The following is a 24,551-nucleotide window of genomic DNA, read 5'->3' as shown; positions in this document are numbered from 1 at the left end:
AGCCTGAAAAACGGGATTCATTATTCAAGGGGTTGATTTACGGGGAGCTGAATGCAGAATAAAAATAAAAGGAGATAAGGGTAAGGTGAAGTTATATTATCATGGGTTTTGTAAATAAATATTTACTTATGTTCCATATTCTAAAACGATTGTATTATATACCTATAATTGTTTTTTGGTAACCATGTTTCAAAATTGTTTATATTTTTTTTGGTTTACTTTATGTGAATATGATGTGGTCAGTGTGTGAATCGGCACTTATGCTTTCGACATAAATGAGATTATTTATCACGAGTAATTCCGCCTGATTTTGCTTTGATTGTATTTTAATAAAAAAAAGTTAATTTATTTGGTATACATGAAATATTTTAAAGTGTAAGTAATTTTAGATATTGGTGACTAATTAATTTGTATTTATCTTTATTGCTCAGTTTACTAAAAAATGTATAGGAAACGTATAGCCAAATATTAAATACACAAGCCACACGTTGGTGAAAATAGAATAAGACTTTCATAAACAACAGGAGCATTGAGTTCAGAAGCTTCGATATTTGTTCTACACTACATAAATAAAATAGAAGCTGAACAAAAATTAACTCAACACGCAATTAACCACGATAGAATACTCGAGTTTTCTCACAAATTGTTTCGACGCTTCTTGTTTTTCTCGAGCATGTTTACAGATCGTATAAATAAACTCGGATGAAGATACATTTAAACACGACTATCCACAAACTTCACGTTGTGGTTTCATTGCGACTTTTCCGGCATGCATTCTGTTTTCTTTTACAATAAGATTTCTGGTTTCTATTTTTGCAAATAACGGTTACGTAAATCAATATCAAAATAAGAGTTTGTGGATGTCGTGATTCTAGTCTAGTGAATAGAATCTAGTCACATATCTCCAGATGACTTGGATGGACATTACCACCTTTAGAATATCCTATTTATATATAGCCAAATATGATAGGTATCATGTTCGATACAAATACTATTCAATGTCAGAAGTAGCTGTATCTGGGAAAAAGTTTTACCGCTTCCAATAATTTTTACACTTTTATAACAAGGATCCAGTAGTAGAAAAACTGCTAACACAGGGGAAATATTTTTTACTGTCATTGTAATTGAACCACGGAAAATTTTGGTGTTAATCTGGGTGAAGAATATTTTATTTTGCAGGATGTATTTGGAAGTCTTCAGCATATTTCACTATACTGCTCTATTGAGAATTGATGAAATTAAACGTGTTACGCAGAGGATTCTGGGTTTGAATCCCGGCCAGACAGATGTTCCAATGATAAATTTAGATTCCCATTCTTGGTCCGAGTGTTTGTGTCTTTGTCTATGTGTGTATTCATTGCGTCCTTAATCCTAGTGCAGGGCTATGAGTTTAGAAAGCGATTTTATAACGACAATAAATCCACTAGTTGAGTAGATACACAGTTATACATAGGCTAGTAACACATGTAGGCAGATTACGGGCAGGTCGCCTGATTAATTGTCCAACGCATCTGCGGTTTATTTTATCGGTGTACAGACAGGACAGCTCGGTGTAATCGACACCCGTAATTACGTTACGAGGCGATTATCTCGATATAGTTAACAATGGAGGCTCTGTTCCGGATAATTCATGCAATAAAATGTGTCAAACGATCGCGATTTAATATTTTTTTGTTTTAAATACGATGCCAGTGCTGTCCTGATATAGATAAAACGGATTATTTCAGATATAAGCTTGGTTTTCCTTTTAATAATGATACCGGGCTGAGGCCCAGAGGGACCCGGGTTCGATCCCCGGCCAGACAGACGTTTCAATGATTAATTTAGATTTCTATTCTGAGTCTGAGTGTCTGTGTATTTGTCTATTTATGTATTCGTGGCGTCCAGAATCCACAGCCCCCCCGTGAGTGTAGAAAGCGTTTTTATAGCGACAATAAATCCACTAGTTGAGTAAATACACAGTTATACATAGATTAGTAACACATGTAGGCGGATTACGGGCAGGTCGCCTGATTAATTGTCCAACGTGTCTGCGGTTTGTTTTATCGGCGTACAGACAGGACAGCTCAGTGTAATCGACACCCGCAATTACGTGGACCAGGCGATTATCTCGATATATGTTTTACAATGACGGCACTGTTCCGGATAATTTATGAAATAAAATTTGTTAAACGATCACGATTTAATAAATTAGGTTTTTGTTTCAAATACCAGTGCTGCAGTGTTGTATGTAAAGCGAATTATTCCGGATATAAACTTGGTCTTTATTTTTAATAATGATACCGGGCTGAGGCCCAGAGGGTTCCGGGTTCGATACCCGGTCAGACTAATGTTCCAATGATGAATTTAGATTTATATTCTGAATCTGTGTGTTCATTCATGACTTTCACGATATATGGAATACTAGTACGGCGCTGTAAACGTAGAAAGATTTTTTAACGACGGTAAATCCACTAGTCGAATACACAGTTATACATAGGCTAGTAACACATGTAGGCGGATTATGGGCAGGTCGCCTGATTAATTGTCCAACGTGTCTGCGGTTTGTTTTATCGGCGTACAGACAGGACAGCTCGGTGTAATCGACACTCGTAATTACGTTACGAGGCGATTATCTCGATATATTTTACAATGGAGGCTCTGTTCCGGATAATTGATGCAATAAAATGTGTCAAGCGATCGCGATTTAATATTTTTTTGTTTTAAATACGATGCCAGTGCTGTCCTGATATAGATAAAATGGATTATTTCAGATATAAGTTTGGTTTTCCTTTTAATAATAATACCGGGCTGAGGCCCAGAGGGACCCGGGTTCGATTCCCGGCCAGACAGACGTTTCAATGATTAATTTAGATTTCTATTCTGAGTCTGAGTGTCTGTGTATTTGTCTATTTATGTATTCGCGGCGTCCAGAATCCACAGCCCCCCCGTGAGTGTAGAAAGCGTTTTTATAGCGACAATAAATCCACTAGTTGAGTAAATACACAGTTATACATAGGTTAGTAACACATGTAGGCGGATTACCGGCAGGTCGCCTGATTAATTGTCCAACGTGTCTGCGGTTTGTTTTATCAGCGTACAGACAGGACAGCTCGGTGTAATCGACACCCGTAATTACGTTACGAGGCGATTATCTCGATATATGTTTTACAATGAATGCACTGTTCCGTTAATTTATAACATAAAATTTGTTAAACGATCACGATTTCATATATTACGATTTTATTTTAAATACCAGTGCTGTCGTGTTGTATATGAAACAGATTATTTTGGTTTTCTTTATAATAATCATATTACGTTTTAGTGATTGTTTGAAGTAAATTATATATCATACCATATCATATCATACCTATTTATAAAGTTAGTTAACTAAATTGTTTTGAAATTAGTGTTTTAAAAACAATCCCAGTATTGTCCTTAAGTAACTGAAACCGCTGGACTAGATTATGAGTTAAAATGCCCAATACCAATACACAGTTCGTAAGTGCAGCATAAAGATACGACTGTTAAGAAGTGCTGATATTCGAACATACATAAACAAATTTATGTGTATTCTTTACATGCGACAAATGAAGAACCTTAATCCTACAGTCCTGAAAATAAACGGTAATTTAAGTGCGAGCTTAATTTTTCCGCTATCCTTTTTAACGGCTTAACAGTAAATTTTCCTGCCATCTATTTAACGGGGACTTAAGAATAAATTTTCTCAGGTTCTTATCGCGTAATGAAAATAAACAGTCACGGTCCTCATTTATCTCCGAACGATAGACACTAAGTACGCGCCATTGCCTATAAATCGCGGGCGTCCATTCAGGGAGGAACCGGCTATAAAAAGGCGTATAATAATGTTATCCATTAGACTTCTTCGGTGACCGAGCTTTTGATTAAACACACCACCACCACCTTTGTGTTGCTGCTCCTTGATACAGGTATAAATAATGTACTCAAAAATTACTGCGCCATTTCCTTTAAATTCTACTTTATGAAATACTAGCTGACCCGGCATAGTTTGTACCACCTCAAAATATATTTATCATAATATTTCATATAAAATATAGCCATGTTACTCGTGGATAATGTAGCTTTCAAGTGGTGAAAGAATTTTTAAAATCGGTCCAGTAGTTTTGAGCCTATTCATTATAATCAAACAAAAAAACAAAATTTTCCTCTTTATAATATTAGTATAGATAGGTACTGATACTTAATTAGCTCCAAAATATAGGAACAAGTATTCGTGTCATTTTGTATTATTAGTTATGCCCTTATGCGTGTGTAAGCCTTTAACATAAATGTGGATAATGTAGCGTAAGCCCTTTATGATTTGATCATCAGCACGCTTACATTTGCTTGTAGAGGCAACGTGAGATACTTTGCTAAATAAGCATAGATTGTTCTCAGTCCGCACAGTGCATTATGTACTGTTACTTATGTACGTCATCTTGTACCTATTGTAGGGATATAAGGCTAATATGCCTTATAAACATGGGTTTTATTGCGAAATTAAAAAAAAGATTATATTATCAAGAGGTTCTTTCTTGAGAAACATTTTTAAAATTATTGAAACTATGTAATAATTTAATACATTTTAAGCACTTGATTTAACTTATCATTATGATCGCTATTCTTTACTTAAAACTTATTATATATATTTTTCAACGAACGCCTCGATTCTCATTTATTTCCAAATGATAAACGTTTAATAAAAATATGATTTGTATTCATTTAATAATACTTTATTATTATTATTATAGCACGTGACGTAATATCTTCAAGACTCTCTCATTTTCTTCTTACTTTATGTATTTTTCTGTATTAAAGTAACAGCACGATTCTTATTTATCTCGAAACGATGGAAACTAAATACGCGATTTTTATACCTCGCCATTCACCGGAGCTATAAAATCCGGATAATAATGGAGAAGCATCAGCTGACCGTTTTGATGAGACACCTTTGTGTTGTATTGTGTTGAGCTCACGACGATATAAATAAATCGCAGTTTAATTTTCTTGTAAATTGATTTGAAATTAAAATTCTATTTATTTTTCTTTTTATGTCATAGAAGCAAAAGTGTGTGCACTGTATTTGATGATAGGTTGCAATTGCCGCCCATGGAAATATATAGTCAACCCTATGAGTCTCTCTTAGCACACTTTTCAAACCAGAACACAGTAGCGTTTTTAGCTCATAAGCACACAATGCTCTGTGTTGTGGGTTCATACAAACAAATACGCAAAAAAATCTCATTATAATGTCAGAAATAAACTCAAACCCTTTGCATCGAAGATGTAGAATGTATCTCCCGATAAAAAAAATGTACAAGTAACATACAAGTACTTAATATTTTTTTGGAATGACAATTATATTTCTCACATGAGTTACAGTCATGATAATAATTCATCACGGAACCATAGGAACTGAGTGCGCGTCATTGGCTATAAATCTCGGCAGTCCATTCAGTAAAGCGGGGTTATAAAACGCTGTGTTATAATGGACACCCCGTCATCCATTGTACTGATGGTACCCATAAGATAATAATTATCTTTGAAAACGAGAGTGAATTATTTATTAGTTAATTATTAACGTAACTGTTTCGCTGCTTTTGGAATTGTGTCTTTTTACATGTCGTTTTTGCACAGTGATTAAAAATTATTATTTGATTGTGAGAATAATGTGGTTTTATTTATTGGACTTCTGATTACAGTAAGTTTTAGTACTTGTGTTCCAAAGTAGTTGTTAAGATTACACATCATAACTTGTACACAGTTGTAGCGTAAGAGTAGCAGACGAGCATTCAGTCCACCTAATTCTTCGGCTTCTGCCGCCCATGAACATTTGTAAACAACCTCAGATGAGGTTATATACCTGTGATCGACCACAGATGCTCCGCTACCCCTGAGGACTAAACTAAAATGCCTCCGATAAGTATGTCTCTCTTACCACATCCTTTAAAACAGAACACAGAAACATTTAACGCAGCTGTTATTAGGCAAAAATAGGAGCGGCGGTGCTGCTGAAGTCGAACCCCAGAGGGTTTTACCACCTACAATAATTATAGTAGTTTTTACTCATATAACTACTGTAAGTTAAGTTAGACGGTTATAAAAACAAACAGCGCGGTCGGCTAAGTGGTGTGAACACGCCACGGATCGATACGCCACCGAACCACAGGTGCGTGCTTTGTTTGAACGAGCTGTAACGTGGGTAGAACCTAACTGGTAGGTATAACCTGTTACTATTATATTAATCGAGCGTTCACGTTTGACTACACCCATGCAACTCTATGCTTGCTTTCAGGTATCTAGTTGTGCTCGGAAAAAAATCTGTGTAAAGGATTTAATATATGCAGAATGGAATTTAAAAAAAATATTTAGTGTTTTTGACTGCTTACTTCTAGCTTTGATGAAATCTTTAAGATTTAAGCAACTTGTGCTTAGTAACGGCGGCTTTAAAGAAACATAGCATCATAACAGCTATGGCAATGCAAGTTTTTAAAATTAACTTTTAATTAAATCTTACTTTTTCGAAGTTGTTATACACATACTCGTAGTATGTATCGCTGCTATTTCGTAATTGAGATAATTCCAAAACTTTATTAAAACTTAGTAATAAAGCAATCGCCCACATATACACACCAAAGTATAAGATGTAATGTAATATTGTAAACTTCAAAACATGTAAAGTTAGCAACGTCCAACAGAAATTGTAATAAACAAGAACAAGAAACACGAGCCTCGCGAAATCGCAAGTTCTTCAAAGTTCTGAACAGAACTAACAATCAAGTCTACAAGTTGCCGAAAAGTTCTTTCGTTTTTTGTTACCGTGAGTAATCATCTCGGTTTCCATTAAGTGCTCTCTTTTTGTTCGTATCGACTGACCTCCTCACATTAGGCAAATCAAACGTAGATAACAATCTTTTCGAAGTTACATACGAATAAAATCAATAATATCTGAGATATTCACTGTGCTGTTTCCATTGTTACGTACTAATTATGACAATACTTCTTGTAGATATTTGATGAATTCATTAAAATACAGGTTGCTTAATAAAGGTGACTAAAAAAAAACTATTGATCAACACAAGAGTTATATCTGTAGAAAATATACTTGCGAAGTTTATTTATATAATCGTAAGTATCGCTACAGTTTGTTAATGTAGAAATTTCCTAAAATTTTATCAAAACTAACTTACAAATAACTAATAATAATGAAATACGTCGCCAAAGTGTAAGATGTAATATAATACTGTAAACTTCAAAACGTGTAAAGTTAGCAACGTCCGACAGAAATTGTAATAAACAAGAACAAGAAACACGAGCCTCGCGAAATCGCAAGTTCTCCATAAAGTTCTGAACAGAACTAACAATCAAGTCTACAAGTTGCCGAAAAGTTCTTTCGTTTTTTGTTACCGTGAGTAATCATCTCGGTTTCCATCAAGTGCTCTCTTTTTGTTCGTATCGACTGACCTCTTCACATTAGGTAAATCAAATGTTTGTACGTCCTCGGGGAATACGGGCTACATTTCGGCTAGATTGGGAAAAAGAAAGGGCTTTTCGAGGGGTTTGTAATACTGTGTAATGTTCATTACTGATTGTGCGGATAAAATCGGTTTCTGTAGATGATGTTGGTCATGTTTTTAAGTTACTTAAAAATCGAAGAAATATGAAATATGAAATCGAAGAAGTATGTACTGGAAAAACTAAACAATACTTTTACTTTTATTTTAAAACAGTTTTGTCGACTTTGGAAAAGGAGCAGTATCTTTGTTCGTCTATATATATTTTTAATACTAACGTTACGTTAGCTACCTTTGAAAGACTATCTGCATGAGTGGATGTTAAAGTAGAATTTTTAATTGTTAAAGAGTATTTATTAAAGTAGAGATTGACGTCACTCAATTGTAAGCCAAGCGTGAAGACTAGACAAAGCGATTGATCCACGCTCATACTCATATATTATATTATCTTGTGTAGAATTAATTTAAGTCTATTTTTACCAGACTTCGAAGGACCTTTATAATATAAGAGAAGCTGACGAGCATGCAACCGACATCTGTAATAATTTTCAGATAGAATTAGATTCATACCTGAGGTCGGCCACAGATGCGCCGCTACCTTTGCGGATTAAGATGGACCGTGTCGGAAAAGTATGTCTCCCTTACTACAATTACTTCAAACCAAAGCAATGCTGCTCTGGTTTGAAGTAATTGTAGCCTTTGATAGTTATTAATAGGTGGTGTTAATAACTATCAAAGGCTTCAAGGGGTAATGTTATTTAAACGTATGTATGTACCCATTCCTCATTCTTTAGCACGCCCAAACGTCTTGTCAGATTTGAACATAATTTTGAAATGTCGTTAGATTCATCTAAATTGATGACTTAGGCCACGTTATTTACCTTTCCTGTTAATTATTTTTAACAAGGCGAGTGTTTTATTTTTATAATAATTATACTTAATCGTCAATTTTGCGCTCATATCAGCAAACATCCATATACAAAAATATTTTATCAATGATTCACATAATACCTTTCCCCTCGAGTAATTGATACATACGAGTATAAATAAAATTGGAGTGTCTGTTTTTAATATTGAGATATCCGGTTTTTACTACATGCGTAATTGCGTATATACTCGTACATACGCTACAAACACCAAAATATCAATTTTTACAATTTTTGTCTGTCTGTCTGTTTGTTCTGGCTAATCTCTGAAATGGCTGACCCGATTTTGACGGGACTTTACTTGCAGGTAGCTGATGTAATGAGGAGTAACTTAGGCTACTTATATTTTATAACTAGCTGTGCCCCACGGTTTCATCCGCGTTATATCTTTTTAACGCGGGTGAAACTGCGGGGAGTAGCTAGTTTATCTACTAAAATAAAATTTGTACTAAAAAAAACAGATTACTTTTTAAATCACGATTCCTTACATAAAGTTCTTTCGTCGTATTTCGACAATCCGATTATAAAGGCTTCTCTCAGAATGAGAAGTATGAAAAGTTGTTTCGCTGTATTTCGACAATGTCGGTAGGTTATATATTTTGTGTCTGAGACTAGATTTTTGTATAGGCACATGATTTTACACGTTCATAGCTGCCATTACCTTTACACAAAGAGTTTGTTCTTCCACAATACTAAGTGATCTGTACCCTTACCATGAGTTTTGAAAACATCCCACAATTTTACGTTACGTTTATTCATTCCATTATTCTGTTCCTTCATTGTGTTTTTGTCTGCCTCACATGTTCGCAATAAAGAGAGATAAAAAAATATAAAGCGCCAATTTGTCAATTTAGACATTTAATATTACGTTACTGACACTATAGTTCTGATACAATCCGCTAGGGGCGCTGATTGGAAATTGTATGGGCAAATACGTAAATAGATACCAAAACAGTCATATTTGTCGAAACGTAAAAACTCATGGTAAAGGTACTGATCGTGTGCTAAACAGATATTATGTATATTACCTGAAACCTAAGAGCTTTGTATGAGTTTTCAAATCGAATTTGTTTACTAGTTTTTAGCTGTTGAAACGGCAGCTCATATTGAGAGAATCGAATGGGTATTGTAATTATATATTTTAAGTTAAGTTAAGAATTTAAGTACAATTTTATGTATAATTTTAAGTATAATAGAATTCAATTAACAGTGTAATTAAATCGCTTCGTTAAGGTGAAGTCAAACACATGGGTCAATAATTAACTCGGACATTAAGAATCATTAATCATTTTAGATCATTTAACTATACTTTGGCTTAATCTTGATTGATTTCATTCATTTTTTAATGTCGCTGAAATAATTCTCTCGTAGTTCCAGAGCATTTAACTTTCTGAGGATTTGCATGACGAATTCCACTCATATTTCTAACTGCGATCTCTTGCAGAAAGTAATTTATATATTCTAGAAATCCTAGAATAACGATGGTAATTCATTAATCGCAAAAGAGCTTTTTAAGTTAATTGATTTAAACCAGCATACCATGATACATAAGTACTCTGAGAGGACTGCCCCTGTCGTTGGATAATGGGTTTACGACAAGATAGAGTTGACATTAAATAAGACAGAGATCCTAAAGTCAATGAAAATCTTTGCTCCTGAGGACTAATAATTTGGTTAAGTATAATATTCTGTTTTTTCTATTTCCATTTGATATTCTTGTCATGCTACACCCTTCAAATTGAACACTACAGCTATACAGCACTTTTAGAAAGCAGAAATAAATATTAAGCCACACTTCAGCATACTCGAATTACGAAGAGTTTTACCAAAGAGTTTCGAAGGTAGTAGAACCCACTGTGGTTCAACTCCGGCGGCACTACCGCCATACCTATTTCTTCCTTTTAACAACAGTGTTAAGCCCTGTTGTGTTCTGGTTTGAAGGGAGACATATTTTTCCGAGACATTCGAACTTAGTCCTCAGGGGTTGCGGCGCATCTGTCGCCGACCTCAGATGCGATTCGGTCTTGTCTGGGATTGATTGCAGATGTCTATGTGCGGCAGTAGCTACTTAAGGTGGACTGTATGCTCGTTTTTTACTACTAGTATGTTATATTCACATACCTATAAAAATAAAAATAAAAACTTCAAAATATTTCACATAGTATTTCACAACACTTACTACGAAAGATATTTTGCAACTGATTGGATTACAGTTCAGTGCTGATGAAATGGCTTACTGTCGGCTTACCGTTTTAGCCTTTATGTATAACATGATTAAAACGGTCGCATATTAAACATGATAAGGATAGCATCGCCCACGCCTTCATATCAGAATGGGGTCATGGGTCCGAATACTTGTGTAGGTATGCCCTGAATGTCGCACCAATATGCCAGACTATGAGCATGAATATTGATTAGAAGAAAATCTAAGGATATGATATCTTATCATAAAATTACTATAATTTAAGGAGTTTTAACGTGAAAAATATTGAAGTTAAAAATATAAATATTTTTATATTTTTAAATTTTTCAGGAAATCGCCTTAAAATTTTGTAATTTTGTTCGGAAGGGTCTAGCGACATATAAAACCGTTTATGACATACTATAATGTTAACGGTTAAGGCGTCGCGAAATATATCTAAAATAATTAAAATTTACATTATGAACAACCTTTATAGTCAATCACGATTGCAAAACATCAAACCTATTCCAAACTTGTTTTTTCTGTTCCATGATTCCAAACATCCAATACAACATGTTTGTTATGAACAAAATTCTATTAGAATGAAGGGTCCTTTACAACATAATAAGTAGTATAATAAACGCACACAATTATTCATTACATATGATTTTAGAAATTGACATTTACTACATTTTTATATATATTTTATAGGAGTAGCAGACGAGCATGCAGTCCACTTGATGGTAAGTGGCTACTGCCGCCCATGGACATCTATAATTAACACCAGATATAATTAGCTATTGCTCCCTGAGGACGGCCACAGATGCGCCGCTACCCCTGAGGACTAAGCTGTAACGCGTCGCAAAAGTATATCTCCCTTACCACACCCTTCAAAATGCTGTTGTTATTAGGCAGAAATAGGGCTACATAACAAGTAGTACCAACAATAAACACCAACACACAAATATTAAACATTCCACGTGCAAATAAACGAACAATAGATCCGTAAATGGGAACTAATGAAAGGCCTTTCAAAATGCATTTTGAAGGGGTTCATATCGAAATTCGGTTGTACATTCGCTTGGAGTATAATGGAGTTACGTTGATAGCGAATGTTTAATTTACGTCAGTTCCAGGAAATTCCCTCGCGTATTTATTCAATTCGTGTAGTTTTAAAAGGTTTTTGAAAGGGCATTGTTAGCTGACAGAGTCGATTTATATTTGTAAAGTTTAATATGTGAAGAGTGATATTAAACTGAGGCTGAATAATTTTTGGTTATATTGTATTTGTGTTCTGGTAATATATTTGTTTTGCTCGAATGAAGGTGAGAGTGTCATATATTGGCCTTAACCACCATAGTTAGGCATTCGCCTTAAACAAACGATGAAGAAGACATCCGATCCTGCACCGCCGCCGTGCCGTGGGAACGCTGACTTTGCACCACCGCTCCGTTTCCAACGTATAGTCCCGAACGTGGGAATTCACTCTGGGTGTTAACATTGTCCCAGCAAGGCACCATTTTAGGTTAGGTAGTTATAATTTAGTTTAGATTTAATAAAACCTTGTAATATTCGGTTTAAATTAAATATTCTATAATAAGTCATTTCGGTCTTTCTGTATCCTGGCTGCTGCATCCCGACGCAATACATAACTAGAGCATAGATTCTTATTAAGTCCCGTTTAAATCTAAAGACATTGAGCGTTTCAGACACGGGACGTGGCAGACAAAATAATACTTTCTTATACAATGCATATTAATTTATTTATATTGATGTCTATGATAACGTACATAGGCCGAATCTGTTAATAATTTTGTACAGAATATATTTAACGAAAGAAATCTAAGTTTATGATAAAACCTTTGGCGGTTCGACTGCAGCGGCAACTGTATTACATTTTACACGTATGATGAAGTCAGTGTAACATAAGGATATAGATAACTAAAAAAACAAGCAAGCTTAATACTTTAACTATTTGTGTATCCTTACTTTTGCCCGTCAGTATCTTTGACTACCTAATAATAGATGAATAAAACTGTCGGCCTCTTTATAAAAATCTTCAGTAACATGTTAAGAGTAGGTATAGCCTATCCGATTTGTGTTAATTTACGATAAGAGCTCTGACGTCGGTAGTAACAACCTCGTTAAGTAACGACGGATAAAGAAGATAAAATGGGTCCATAATGATGCGAGAAATGTATCTTTTATACAGCAAAATCGCGTCTTGATTTGATATTTCCTGCTGTTTTGCGGAGGAGTTGGCTTGTTAAGATGTCTCACAACTAACAAGACCACTCATCAATGTCAATCATTAAAAACGACACGCCCCTGGCTAGCTAGATAGTTGGTAAGCTATGTTGTCGCTTATGCTTTTTTATAATATAGGAGTAGCAGACGAGCATGCAGTCCACCTGAAGGTAAGGAGTTCATGGACATCTGTAATCAACCTCCGGGTAGCATCAGATATTCCTACCTGAGGTCGATCACAGATGCGCCGCTACCCTTGAGGACTAAGCTGGAACGCCTCGGAAAAGTATGTGTCTCTTACCACACCCTTCAAACCAGAACACAGCAGCGCTTAACACTACTGTTGATAAGCAAAAATAGGTGTGGCGGTGGTGCTGCCGGAGTCGAATTACAAAGGGTTCTGCCACCTTCAAGCTACTGAACAGTTGCTTAAGTATTTGTCGCTCGGGCATAAAATTTTTGCTTGAGCGACTAGCGAGTGAATGTATTGTATTGTATGATTTTACTCGAAAAATCTGTCAACAGTGGATTGATTATCTGTATAGATCTATAAACTATTAAATTGTTGATGAGCACTTTTACGCCCATTATTTTCGATGATCGAAATATACAGTCGTTCATATACAGTTGTAGTTTTTGTATTTTACCGTTTGCCGTTTTACCGTTAATCGTAACGACGTACAATTCGGTTTACACACGACGTATGTATGTGTTAAAGAACCTTAAGCTATGTATATTTTCATGTGAAAATCCGTAATGAATACTTGAAGGGAGTACCAAATTAACTTTTTATTTGTCTTAGACATTTACATTTCATTTCTCATTCCTTATAAGTACACGAGTGCTTCTAATGGATGGAAAAACCGAACGTATTAAAAACAGGGTGGGGTAGAACACGCTATTTTATTCGCTAAACTTTTTAAATCCACCCAAATTATGGGGGAATCGCGTGCCTCGAAACATTCTGTCACGGTCTATTATGCAGTGGCATGAAAACCTAAAACTGTTTGCGATCTCTGTATACCTACGTAGTACGTGTCTGGTATGGTGTAGTAAACATTTGGCTCGTTTATTTTTATAGTGGAAACGTTTTAGCAAGTAGGTAAGTCGAATATTTCAAATTCTTTTTACGAACTAGGGAATTACTATCAAAACAAAAAAAACCCGATCTATTAAAAATATAACTCCCACAATTAAGAAAAATCTAATCACATATGTATATCTAATACTACGTTAAACCGTTTCGACTTCAAATTGTGCCTTCAAGTTGGGTAAAATATATACATATAGAACTCTTCGAACGTCTACAATCTGGGTACCAGTGCTTAGGAAGGTATTTCATTACAAAGTAGAAACGGAGCAAGTCTTTTAAAAATATAATTAACAATATTGTAAATACATACATATATACATACAGACACTTATAAAGAATTATTATTTATGGTAGAGCTTGACCTCGTAGTAAATACACCGATTTCACATAGTACAAATATAGGAACATTTCAATGCAATAAACGTGAGAATATTCTAAAACTATATAAAACGTCAAATTGTATTGTATCAAGAATACGCCATTTACGTAGCAAGATAGGAAAGGATTTGCTCTAATTCCCTCAGCAAAGTTTAACCAGTAGGTAATCTGAGTCTTTGCTCAGCTGAGCCAGGTAATGCTAAGTCGTGCGTAAGCTTGCTTAAATACTGGGAGTACCTTAGATTTAGGACGTTACCGTAAGCCGATTTTATACGTCAAATATTAGGTATTGCTGCTAATATTACAGATATAGTTAGACACTAATACAGGGTGGCGCAATATTAATCACCCTATTTTGTTTTTGAATAACTTTTGTACTGAATAAAAAAAAAGTGATTTTGAGTAATATAAATATTTACCAGGACCTGTAACTTTTTTTTGCTAATTAGAAATGATATTATATCGTAATATATGATATCTGTCAAGTCTCTACCACCAGCGTTAACACAAATTTGCGCCCGATTTTCCACGACTTCTCTTAACACTTCCGCCGATAACACTGGTAAAGATTTCTATTACTCAAAATCACTTTTTTTTATTCAGTACAAAAGTTATTCAAAAACAAAATAGGGTGATTAATTTTGCGCCACCCTATATATACAGTTTTGAGTTTGATTTTCCTTTCCAAAATGTTACAGATTAACGAATCCGGAGGTAGTGCCGCTACACTTATTATTATTAAATAACAGAATAACACATATTATTCTGTTCAGAAATTTATTTTTTTATTAATTGAAAACTGCATCAATACATCATAAAGATGATTGTATGCTCGATTGTAATCTAAATTTATTTAGGGTATATTTTTCTATGTACAGGTATATAAAGACTACTTCGAAATGTGTATCTATAAACACCTATGTCATATCAAGATAACAGTTTTAGTAGTGAAACTAAAAACTGTTTAATCAACCGATATGTAATCGTTTATAGCTATTTAACATAATATAACGCTACAACAATAACAGGGCAGATTTGATCAGCGATGAAATAGCCGTTGTTTATCGTTTAGTGGACTGGAAACGCCGAAAGCTGTAAAGGAAATGACAAATGATTTAGTGAGGCTTAATACGATGGTGTACAGGTCTGTTGCGTGATAACAATATGGTTTGGGAATGGATTTATAGGATGCCAACGGGTAACGCCTGGTTTTAATAGTTAATATATCCAATTTTGAGTATCAAAGATCAAAACTTTACGATTTCTTTAAGATAAAAATCTTAGATGAGTAAAATATATATAGTCTGATTCATAATTAGGTGTCCAAAATGTAAACAAAGGTGTTGACCTATCTAGAAAATACGTTAGAAATGGTAGTTTCTTATTTTGTCGATATTAAAGTAATACAACAATAATAAAATAATAATGTAAATACATTAAGATTAATTCACATTTTCTAATATTTATATCAGATCAATTTCGATCCATAAGTAATAATAATAAAAAACAAAGTTTATGGTAGAAAATGCGCTGTCATTTTTAAGTTCAATGCTGATATTATTAATTTTCGTGATTGTGATCGAACTCGATGTTTTCTCGTTTACATAACGCGTTTGTTAAATTGTGTATATTTGTTAAATTTTAGTTTTTCGTTGAGTTTGTTAAAGTTTTTGTTTCTTGTTAATTTTGACAGTGACATTTCTTTGTTTACATTTTGGACACCTAATTATGAATCAGACTATAGTTATTTATATGTAACTCCATTGTAACTCTAAAAATATTTTTATCTGTCAAGAATTCAAACAATAATGAAAAAGTCATCCTTTTGTGGCTTCCTTCAATTTTAAGGCGATGATAATTTTATTTTTTATCTTTCCATTTACTTATCAAAGGTAGAAATTGTCAAAAGTCGGTTTTGGTGGACAAAATGTAGGATAGATCGATTGTTATTGATTGTTATAACGGACGTAAGTCGATCTGGAGAAAAGAAGCCAGTTAGGGATGGAGAGATTTTTTTAATAGGCTTAGGATATACGAGTATCTACGTAAGAAGAGCCCTTATTCTATGGTGGTTAGGACAGGCTAAAAATGATATAGACAAACCAAGAAGTCGATAGAATACCTGTTTACAATAAAAAAACAATATATCACTTTCGGAACAATATAGATTTTTGGCTTAATGACGCACAACATGTTTCACATTTTTTCTATACTTATCATAGCACAGAACCACGCACGACAAATTTTTCCTTAAAACATAATGTTCGGCGTAGGTTTGTCTATCTTTTTTGGAGGTTATAGTGTTGGCAATACGCAGTTATGTGCTTTAAACTGCTAGAATTGTGATGTGCCACGAAACATTATTATCTTGTTCTACCACCTCGTTGGCCCTAATGACAGGTAGTGTTCATTAATATCATATCTCGCAAATGGGCACCGCCGTCACGCGAACTACATGAACTAATTTAACCTCGCACCAAACTACAATGTTGTTTAATATTATGTTGGCCTCTACGTTTGCTGGAATCACATTAACTCATAGTATGTTTTGAGAAGGTTTTGAGGAGGGTCACAGAACTTTATATGATCTATTTCAATAAAGAACGTAATTGGAATTTATGACTACTATAATATGTGTTTCACGCATGTTGTAGAAAACGAGCGGAATACAAATACAAAATCCACACTTTGTAATACAATCTTTAGTGAAACAAATTATACGATAGTTTATTAATTAACCTGCATTGTATTCTTGATTTTTTTAGTACGACCATTAACAATTTCAAGAATTCCTGATTGAAATTTTGCAAATTTAATTAATAAGAAATGTTTAATTACATAACCGTATTAAAAATAACAAAAAAGATGCAATTAAAATATTTTCAGACAGAAAAGAGGATTTGGAGAAAATCAAAATGTTATTTGATTGCATAACTCAATTAACAGACAATCGAGTTAGAATTAAAATCCGAAAAGCTAGCGTAAATAAAATGTAAATGAAACATGAATATGCATAAAATTTAGAATGTACGCAAATATCTTGCGTAGGTATAGAATTTTGGGAATCAGATTATTTTTAAATGGAGGTACATAACACAGCTGTTATCGTAACTTTAGATTTAAAAACAAAATAATGGATTAGACTACTTTGTAATTAGAATTTTAGAACTTTGCTTGGAAATTATATTTGATTTTTTTTATCTGTAAGGGCCACCGCAGACTAGCTACCATTTTTAGGAGCCACGATCGACCAATAAGGTACCTCGCGAAAGCTAGATGCAGTCGCGGTATTTGACGATTTTAGACCATAATTTCTCCAAGGGCAGCCGGACACTATGGTTGCAAACACACGCTAAAACGCGCGTTTTTTGAACCGCTATCGATCAAATCGCATTGCAATATTGCACTAAAACACGCCACACGCAAAACGTCGGTCCTGAAAACATCTAGTCTGCTAGAGCCGTAAATTTTATCACTATAGAATAAAAAGCGGTAATTCTAAAGCTTTTAAAACTTGTATTACAACGAGTTTGCGAAATAAAAAGTAACACAACGAACCCGAAGCGAGCGCCGGAGGCCTGCGAATTAAAGTTTTACAATTAGGGGTTGAAATTTTATGGTCTGAAAAGTTTAAGCATGTATTCGGTTACACCTAAAATAATAATACTTTTCGTGATAATTATATTCACCTAAATATAGTTAGGATAGTTGTTTACAAACATAATATACTTTTAGATAACATACGTAACTAACGAGTTTTTATGATACATACATATTATAACTTGTAAATAACATACTGAACTAAGGTGTTTTATGATGAGGTTAATTGGAGTAGTAAATTAAAAGTTCTGAAGTAAACTAAACCTGGTTAGCGTTGCTCTGTTCTGGTTTGAAAGGTATGGTAAGGGACACATACTTTTCCGAGGCATTTCAGCTTAGTCTTCAGGGGTAGCGGCGCATCTCTGTCCGACCTCAAGAAGGAAACTAATCTTCTAGAATTGATTACAGATGTCCATGGGCGGCATTACCACTTACCATCAGGTGGACTGCATGCTCGTCTGCTACTCCTATGTTATAAAAAAGTTAAATCATTATGTCCATATTTCATACTAACCCTAATATACAAACATCACTTTGCTAATGCTTCACCTATTGGCATTACCTACATCAATTGAATCGATACCTCTAACAACTTGTAGAATGATATCGCTGTAATCGACAATGGCTGATAGACGTGGCCATTACGGCAACCCACCTGTTGACTGTAGCTTTCCAACATGCCTATTAACTTGGTAAAGCATTCAAACCTGTATTTTGTAGACAATTGGCTGGATTCATTTACATTTGCATATCAGTAATTGTTTAATTTGATACTTTTATTATGCTTGCTATTATATACATAATAACTATTTGTTATGTTAGTAGATAACTGCGTTTGAAATGGTGATTTATACAAATTTTTAATGATATTTGAGTGGCAAGCGAACATGCAATCTTCCTAAGAGGCAATTGCCTCCCATGGATATCTGTAATCAAACCCAGAAAAATCAGAGTCCTATCCTACCTGAGGTACCTACCTACCTACCTACCTTCTCAAATATTTTTACAGTAAATATATAGCAAGAACACTGCTGGTATTAGTAGTAGTAGTAGAGTTAAGGTTATATGCTGGTGTTCTCTGGATTTGATAGTAAGTAGTGTGTGAGGTAGTAGCATCGACAAGAGGCGTTTTAGACTAGACTTTTATGGGTAGCAACGCATTTCAAAATTAAAAGCTAGTTTACAATAATATTAATTAGCTTTTATAAGCTCGAATTTTCCCCAACTAATCCTTTCGTACTGAATGGATATTTTTAACAATATTTTACATAGCAATAGTAAGAGCAGCTTTGTTGGGTTCGGCTTTGTAAATTTTAATTCTCAATTTTATTTCATATCAAAGGTGAACCCGCTTTGTAAAATATTTTCTCTTTTAACGCATTTTGTATGGTAAATGAAGGTAGAACCTTGTGGTTCGGCTCCAGAGGCACCCCCGTCAAACCTATTTCCACCTTATAACAACAGCGCTTAGCGCTGTTTTTATAAGGTGGAAAGAGTTCTAGTTTAAAGAGTGTGGTAATGGAGACTAAGCCAATGGACATCTGTTATCAACCCTATATAACATGAGAGTTCTATCTGAGTCTCTATTTATTTCAATTATTTTTTACTTTGTAGTGATATAGAAGTCGGTTGTATTTCTTTGTAAAAATTTTTTCACCCTTTTTAGTGATGACATACTAACATTTATATTAATACAATATAAAATTGTAAAAACGTTATCATGAATGAAGGTAAAGTCTGAATTTACATTGATTGGAAGCGCCCGCCCGCCCTTATATGTTCCAACCTAACCTAACTAAATAGTCAATGATGAACTGGCTTTGCAATTTCCTTAGAACCTACACAAAATATCTTCAAACAAAACTCAATTATACCCATCGGTAGAGGAGTTAAATATTTTGTCTCCAGAACCCACTCTGATCCTCATCAAATTTAAATGGGACCAACTTGTAGCAATTGTACACACACGAAATTAAAGGCTTTAAAATAGGTTCATAACGGTAAAGCTATGGCTGTTATATTTACATGGGTGGATGAGTTCCCCTGATTTTCGCCCGAACCCATCAATGGATCCTAACCAAATTTAAATGGGACCAACTTCCAGCTAGTCTCTATACAATAAAAAAAGAATTATTAAAATCGGACCACTAACGGCGGAGTAATTCGTGTACATACATAAAAAAAAAGATACCGGCCGAATTGATAACTACCTCCTTTTTGAAGTCGGTTAAAAAGAATTACACCATTTAAAAAATAAAATCAATTACATTACATGCTTGCATTATTTTGGAATTAACTAAATAGAAATCGGCGGTAGATCGGTAAAGTAATTTTTCATTAGCATTTCCGACTTCCGTGCCCATTTCCGTGCCATTAAGGCACGTGACAATCGGCATGGTAACAGTGCGACAAGGTGGGAATTTAGAAGTTATGTTTATTTGTTTTACGAAATGAAAATGGGTAACAAACATGCAGCTAAACTGCTACCTGTTGAGAAATGTCAATCTACTAGTAAGACTCGTAATATTCACATACATTTATATTATTTTAGACGAATATTATCGCGGACTCTAGACATTTTACTCATGGTATACAGTTTTTAAATTTCTTTTGAGGGTCGAAATATCGGAAAAATAAATAAATAACCGCGTATCGTGAATACCCGTTATATATTAAAATATTCACATACAAAATACACATATCTATCTGATATCACATTCACCACATACGCTGTTACATTTTTTATATTAAAGTCAAAAAACTTCTTGTATTATGTCTACCGGTCTATATTCATTAAATCTTATATATAAAAATTACTGGTCTTGCAATGTTAGTTACCGTACTCCTCCGAAACGGCTTTACCGATTTTCACCAAATTTTATGTGCATATTCAGTAGGCCTGAGAATCGGCTATTATCTATTTTTCATACCCCTAAGTGATAAGGGTTGTTCACCCTTAACATTTTTTATTTATATGGCAACATAACGTTTGCCGGGTCAGCTAGTAAGAATATAATAGTTCTATCATTATTACATAACAGAAATAGGCATGGGACGATTATGCCGATTAAAAAAAAATAAAAAGAAATCTTTAATTACAACTCCATGTGGCGAATTTCATTACACTGTTTCATAAGATGTTTATAAAATATACGTTATAAATAAACGTTTCGTAAAATATTATACAATGCTCGCAAAGCAACATATCTACTGAATATATGAACTTATAACTTCTCCATTGACTGTAATATTAACTACTAAGAAAATTTCTTTCCTTGAAAAATTCTCATTAAAACAAATGAGAAACTGTGTAGCAGTTATGATGTAGGAAACACTACGCATATTATGTTGAATTCCCAGTACAGTCTTTATGTTCGTAAATAAGATGCGATGGCACACCCTATACCCCGGAGGCTTTATATTTCAAAGTAAACACCGCCTTTGGACATCTTTTCATATCTTTCGTAGGAACGACGAAGTTATGCTAAAATTGTTTGTGTAGAGTTTTTATTTTTATTTTTAAACGTGTACTAATAATTTGTAAAAATAATGAGCAGTTAATACTACACACGACATTTTTGTATGTACATCATACAACACCTTAAATTGTCCTATTTAACGGGATAAAGGTAACTAATGCGTAGATGTCCTAGAGGTCCACTCTCTAAATACATTAGCCAACGAATCCGCCAAGAAATCATTGCGATTTCCTCGTAAAATTTGACAATATGATCCAATGAAATAATGTTTTTTAAATTTTCGAGGCATAAAGTAATAGCAAGTGCCAAACAAACAATAATCATTATCTTTTATTCGGCCGAAAAATGCATTTGTTAATCCAATGCAGTCGAATATGGTCGGAACTTATGTCACAGAAGCTCTCTTCATCCTAATCAATTTAAGCACATTATTGAGTATAAAATATCTCAGTTTCCTGTTGATGTACTTCATATTGCCATTAAAACTGTTTTGGAAAAACTACAGAAACGTTTCATGAAGTTAAATAAACCTCTTATAATAAAACGCAAAACACAAGTCCTACCAAGTCTTACATAAGTACGTTATTACGCGAGCTTATTTTGGGAACTAAGAACGCTAAGCTCCCATCTTAACGCAGTTGTATTGTGCTAATTTCAAGTTTGTAAACTTTCCTATCTTCACGTATGAAGGTTTCCCCGCTAATCCCGGCAACTGTTATGTTTGTAAATAGTATAATGCGGATGTTGCGTGGAAAAGCTTTATACTTAGTTTTGTAGCATATTCTGTAAATAGAAGTTACTTCCATATAAGCCGTAATCCTACTTTGAGTTATAAGTACGTCTCTGACGCTTGAACATTGGTATAGTATCATCGCCACACCTATTTTTGCCTTTTATAACAGCTTTGTTTTCTTTGAAAGGTATGGTAAGGCAGAGATCCAATTTATTTGTTAATGAGGGTCTGTAGCCGATTTCACGAATACTTCAATCCTATATGGAATTCATTACAAGTGCGATAGGCGACGGTACCATTTACTGGACTGCATATTTCTTTATTTCAATAACTTTAAAAATATAACTTTACATCAGTACTAAAGTTATATTAGCAGTTATTTACGTCTGTGGGAGTATATTGACTTGTTATATTTACATTTTCTCGATAAACATCCTGTTTTATCGCATGAAGAAGCAACATCCGGTAAAACTAGGGCGGCTGTTCTACGTGTGAATTTTACATGTACCCATCCGTTTATTCATCAACCTTTATAGATTTACATTTCTTACCCACTGTTACTATTTCATGGTATGAACTCGACATAATCCTTCTCTGGAACGAAATAAAGTGCCATAAAATCAAGAAGGCTGTCAAAAACGTGAAAAATGCGACACAAACTCTGCCAATGTATTCAAACCTTGTAATATAATGTTTCAGTAAACATCAACTTTATCCACCAGAGATACGTTTACATAGCTCTCGAAACTTCCTACTTTACTGTATGAAAAACCTACTTCTGCTAATCCCAGGACAGCTATTATGTTTGCATAGAGAAAACTGACGCGGCGCCCACGAGCACTTAGCAGTGACATTCACGTTTCAGTTTCAGAATGATTTCGGCTGTGTGCGTGATCTTATTCGTGAGCTTTATCTTGCTTAACTACGCTACAAGAGCATAAAATATTAGTAAAAGTAAAATATAGGAACTGAGGAATAATATGGGGCCAATTAGATTACCTTGATGGAACCCGTAACAAACACGTAAATAGTAACTACTCATTCGCTATACAATCAATTAATTTCCGTATTTTGAATGGACAGGAACTTAATTCAAATTCAAATTCAAATCTCATTTATTCAAAATTGATTCATATAGAATACTTTTTGAAAGTCAACAAACTACCACCGCTTCGGAAGGTATTTCGCTATGGAGAAGAAGCGGCGCAAGAAACTCCATACGTGTGCATATTTGCATCTTTTAAAGGGTAAATAATATACAATTTTACATAGTGGTACATATAATTAATTTTTGATGTTGGAGCTGGAGTTGTCATACCATACGGATTTATCATTTAAGTACTGATTAACATTATAATAAGCTTTTTTACATAAAGTTAATTTTATAGTAGATTTAAACCTTTTCTCGGATAGATCGATAATGTCTTTTGGTATTTTATTGTAGAAACGAATACAGTTCCCCATAAAAGAATTACACACCTTGCTTAATCTAAATTGAGGTATGGCCAATTTATCTTTATTTCTAGTATTATGACTGTGCCTATTATATTTTTTTTTCCAAAGAAGAATAATTTTTAGAACTTAGAGAGAAGAACTTAGAGATTAGAAGATGAATTGTTAAATGCGCAATCCTTTAACTTAAGTAACAAATTGGTAAATGGAAAATAAATCGTATGCTTATAATAAGACAAAAAATACTAATATTCATTTAATCACGTCAATATTATCATTTTTACTGGAACTTTTAATGGAACTACGAAAGATTATTTAAATAAGTAGAAATTTATTTTTTATGATCACATTATTGCACAAATGTCATAGTGGTAGTTATGCTTACAAACAGAAATATGATGCAGATGCTACGCCCACACGGCACCGGAGTAGTAAGTATTATATTTCAGTAAATACCAACTTTATTTCCGTACATTCTATGAAATATCAGGTATACTCGTATTTTTCTGAAAGCACCCACGCATTTCAGTGTAATTCAATGCAATCAACTGCAAAACTTAAAAAATATCATTTTTTAATTCCATAATATTTTACTGTATTTTTATGTAAATATGAAATAACCGGTTGTTACTACATGCATATGAATATACATACGGTACATACACCAAAATAACATGTTTTACAATTTTTGTCTGTCTGTCTGTTTGTTTTGGCTTATCTCTGAAATGGCTGGACCGATTTAGACGGGACTTTTATTGGCAGGTAGCTGATATAATAAGAAGTAACTTAGGCTACTTATATTTTAAAACTAGCTGTGCCCCTGTTTCTTTTTAGCGCCGGTGAAACCGCGGGGCATAGCTAGTTATGAATAAATTTAAATAGGTATACTTAAAATAAAAATTGTAATTGCAAAATAACTACATTTTCTACATGTTCATGTCCATCAT

At 34.0% G+C, this 24,551-nt stretch overlaps 1 protein-coding gene across 1 annotated transcript in view; it reads right to left on the bottom strand.

Moving 5' to 3' along the window:
• Positions 1-24,551, bottom strand: part of LOC140750930 (protein qui-1) — a 154,417-nt gene that overhangs the window by 70,111 nt on the left and 59,755 nt on the right. The gene's annotated exons all lie outside the window — the stretch shown is intronic.

The sequence above is a fragment of the Epargyreus clarus genome, unplaced genomic scaffold, assembly GCF_041222505.1.
Source record: "Epargyreus clarus isolate Ecla_fem2 unplaced genomic scaffold, WU_Ecla_fem_2.2 ptg000021l, whole genome shotgun sequence".
NCBI classification, from domain to species: Eukaryota; Metazoa; Arthropoda; class Insecta; order Lepidoptera; family Hesperiidae; genus Epargyreus; species Epargyreus clarus.
Note: the sequence above shows the minus strand (reverse complement) of the source record. Positions and strands in the feature narration are given on the sequence as shown.